At 34.9% G+C, this 4639-nt stretch overlaps 1 pseudogene; it reads right to left on the bottom strand.

The window, feature by feature from the left end:
* Positions 1-804: 804 nt before the first annotated feature.
* The window catches only part of LOC122145017, a 13932-nt pseudogene continuing 10097 nt past the window's right edge, over positions 805-4639 (bottom strand).

Below are 4639 nucleotides of genomic sequence, written 5' to 3'. Positions count from 1 at the left end.
ACCAACCGGTTAAATTACAAAGAAACTACAGAACCCCTAAAGAGACGCACAAGCACTGAAGTTAGAGACGAAATATCATGAAGGGAGAATGAGGACTTTTAAGACAGGCGATGTAGATTACCCTGATTAAAGACGAATTTGACCTTTCTGATGACATTCAGGGCCCTAAATACTACCATCGACTAACTTGCATGGTTACTAAACCTACTCAGTATCAATACAATAAAAGAATTCAATAAAGTGAGAAGAAAAGCTAAAGAAAAGTGAGCAACACCTGGTGCTTATAAAAAAGGTTTAACTATTTATTCAAATATATTTTCTTTAACGTTTTGCTTTCTTTGTATTTTCAAAGGCATGTAGTAAGATTTATAAATTTAGCCTATTATTATTCATTCTTATTAAAGTAATTCTCTATTAATTATTGTACAATGTCAAAAATGAAAATTTGTTGAATGTTGTTGAAAATGTTTATTATATTAATCGCAACATAACCGCTCCCTATTTTTGAAGAAGAATGGGTGGAATCCACAGTATAAAGACCAGAAGGTACAGAAAACCTTAAATTATTAATATATATATTATTTATATACATATATATAACAATAACTTATACAATAACTTATTTTATCATAATAAACCAATAAAATAATATCATAAAAAAATAATAAACACTGGAAGACAAATGATTAGCTTTTATATATATATATATATATATTTTTTTTTTATTTTATATATATATATATATATATTTTTTTTTTATAACTAAGATGTTTGTCATTAATCTTCCCTTGAAAATGGATTTCATCAGCCTTTCATGATAACCCTGCTGTTGAAATAAGTGGTTTTTGATACAGATGATGGGAAACTGAAAACAACACATCAATGCTTCCCTTTGGTCTGTTATACGAACGCAATAAATTCTAAAAATGTTAAATTACCGCACAAGACCCGTGCTCAAGCGATGGACGTACCTTCCTCCAGACTCACAGTTGACTGGGGACCTTCTCCTCTTCAGCCTCCGGTGGTCTGACCTACAGAGAACACAAGCACTTCACAGCTCTGTCTGGAGTAATCCAAACCTGCTCAATCCAACAGTTCTGGCATCAAGCCCATGGTAAAACACGTTAAAGAGTAAAGTGACATGCTACAAACTTGATAATACCAAGCCCACATGAGCAGTGCACTTTTGAACACTGAATGAAAGGGAAAAATCTGTGCAATGCATGTAAATATGAAAAATGTGTCCAAACTCAGCTTGACTTTAATGCACGTTTAATAACAAAAGCATAAAACTCCAAAACATAGACAGATGATGATTCTATCAACGCAATCACTAAACTAAAAAAATAAAATAAAATAAAAAATCAACATTATTTGTTACTTGCAAAAACTACATATATATAATGGAAACAATTTTTTATAAAAAAACAATTCCATTTTTTTTTCAAATTTGCAAATAAATTTTCAGGTTTACATCTAAAACTAATTAAGAATAACAAATGTATATAATAAGAAGAATATAATAAATAAATTATTATTATTTTATAAACGAAAATTACAAAAAAAAATTTACTAAACTAACAAAAGTACAATGAAAAGGGATAATGTCACAAATCACCCCAATTTCAAATATCAACGAATATTATTTAAATTATCCTAAAACTGCACAAAAAAAAGGTAAAATACAATAACAATGGATACAATAACATAAACACGATTCTGAATATACTAAAAAAAAACCTTACAGTCTATAATGATACTTCCCATCAACAAACAACAATAACAAAATTATTACAATTCAATAAAATTCAAATGGATTAGTTAAATTACTACCAATCTCATAATATAAAAAAAAACAGTTTAATATAATGATAACAACACCTTTGCCTGACTAGATTATATAATTTGATTCTTTTCTGATTACTAAATCAGTATATATGAAACATTAATATTATAATGTAAATCATCTAACATTTAAACAGTAACATTTTATCTGCATTATAAATAAAAGTAAACCCACCAAAGAAACACCATGAAACAAAGAAACGAGATTTATGAGGCGTTTTCACCATCAGCAAATCAACATTGAGTCAAAACCCAGTTCAGATTCAGATTCAGAGACCCCACAGACAGTTAGCAGCAAATCACCACTCCAGAGACGGCGAGGAGCCGCGGGGGGACTGTCAGTCCCAGGATTGAGACCAGAAAGCATACCAGGAGACAGGGCTTTATTTACAGATCCAGAGCAGGGAGGAGGGTGGGAATGGAGACAGACAGGTGTACTGGATCACCAAGGTTCAAAACCAGGGACAGCGAGAGTCAGGAAGACAGAAAGAGCCGAGCGCAGTCAGAGTGAACCCAGAAAGAGGATGCCTCACAGGAGGACCTGCAGCGGCTCAGACTCAACATCACCGCCCAGCCTAGCTGTTCAAGCACCCCACGCCTAGAGAGACTCTTCTGATCAATCCTGAGGATCCGCAGGCTGTCCCACCCGATAACAAGGTGCCGCGGCGGGAGATATGGAGGGCGGGGGTCGCGTGGCGGCGGAACCGTCGTTGTCCTGCGCGACCGTGACGTCTGAGTCTGAAAGACTATCCCCTCCCTGCCCGGCCGACTCTGTCGACCTATGCTAAAATGCAGTAACAACATTTCTCTCTCCTGACATGTGGAGGGCGCTGGTGGGCGCGCAGGATTCACGGCAAGAATCCCAACTTTTGCAACAAAACCTCAGTTTTTTTTTGGCGACAATTACTTTTAACCGGCGCTCATACAATTGCTCAAATCATTAAAAAAAAATACAATAAAATAAAAATCATAAATAGTAATATATAACATGACTCTGTGCAAAATTTTGAGGTAGGCACTTTGTTTTTTTTTTTTTTAAGAAATTAATATTTTTTCTCATCAAGGATCAGTAAATTGCTCAAAAGTGACAGTTAACACATTTACAAAAAGATCCTTGACACTGGAAGGACTGGAGTAATGATGGCTGGAAATACAGCTGCACCCAAAGAAATAAATTTACACTTTACAGAGATTCACACAGAAACAACATTTAAATTAGAATAATATTTAACATTTTTTACTGTATTTTTTGATCAAATAAATTACCCCTGGTGAGCAAAAAATATTTATTGCCTCCCCAAACTTTTGAACATATATACATTGTTAAATAGCATCACAGGATCCTTCTTTTTTTGCATCCGCCTCAGTCTCAGTATTGATCGGACAGTATTTGTACTGTCCTCTTACCTTCTGTTCCTTTCTCTGCTTGAGCTCCACTTCCCAAGGCGATACTCCTCCATCTCGTGGTCTGTGAGAGAGAGCTTGTTGGAAGGGGTTACGGACCCAGTTTTACCGACCACTTTACATCTAGGCTGCACTTCTTCTCGATGATGGCTTTCGACGTGCGCCGTCACTAGCTCCCCCTGCAGGATTAAGAGAGGATACAGACACAAACATAGTGTCTGTGCAATACAGTCACTGCTTAAATCCTACACCAAAAGAGTGAAAAGAGTGCCAGCAGGTGTCATCCAATAAGACGCTGAACCTATGCCCACTTAAATCGTATTCACCTCTCTATATCCAGTGTTTAGTTCTGCTGAAACGCAAAATCCCAGCACAGACCGTAGTCAAGAATACAATTACTAAAACGCAAATGAAAACAAGACTGTGAGAGGAATCTGAAAGTTGATGACAATTCTGAATTCACTGTGTTTTTAATAACTAAAGGGCCTGAGTGTTTTGTGTTTTATCTGTATTTGAAGCTACAGTATTGAAACTGTGTGTGGACTGATGTTTCTAGACCTTGCGGTATTTCCGCAGGATGTGACCTTTCGAACAGACCTAGATGGACTAAAGCTCCTGAAGGGGTCATAGTGCCACTCACTAGAGTCCGTACCGTCTGAGATAGTGAGCCAGCCCTGCAACAGTGGTAGAGCTGGTGAGCAAGTGCACAACCCCAACCACAACACAACACACACACCCACACACACACACAACAGTGTACGAGACATGCTTCAGCAACCAACGCATACACGCTACCCACACACTATAGCTTGTAGGCTGTCATAAGAAATGAAAAATTACCCTTTGTCTATTTTTCGAAATGCCTATGATTTGAGCTTATCCTGAACAATCCACTATGCGTGTTTTATTTTTTTTAATTAAAAAAAAACAACAAAAAAAAAACACACACACACAAAATAATATTTTTAAATACTTATAATTTTTTAATAAATAATAAAAAGAAAAATAAATCATTTTTATTTATACAAATTTAATAACAAATTTAATAACATTGTTATAGGCGGCTGTAACTTAATGATTTTTTGATTAGAATTTAGATAATTTTATCAGATTTATTATTGAATTTAGTTTAGCTTAATTATTCAAAAATGCTGACCAAAGTGCTGTATAAGCAAGATTAAAAAAAAAACAAAAAAAAAAACACAATATACAACAGGTTTATTACAAAATTGTTATGTCTACTGTTTTTCACGAATGATATCAGAGATATTTTAATTAAGCCTACAGCACAACAGCTCCTAATAATACAATTATAAGCAGTCTGATGAACAGAAATATTTTTTAAGCTTTACTTTTGTTTGCTACGGTTCAGGGAAGAAAACTGTATAAA

Source organism: Cyprinus carpio, unplaced genomic scaffold, assembly GCF_018340385.1.
Source record: "Cyprinus carpio isolate SPL01 unplaced genomic scaffold, ASM1834038v1 S000006823, whole genome shotgun sequence".
In the NCBI taxonomy this organism is placed as follows: Eukaryota; Metazoa; Chordata; class Actinopteri; order Cypriniformes; family Cyprinidae; genus Cyprinus; species Cyprinus carpio.
Note: the sequence above shows the minus strand (reverse complement) of the source record. Positions and strands in the feature narration are given on the sequence as shown.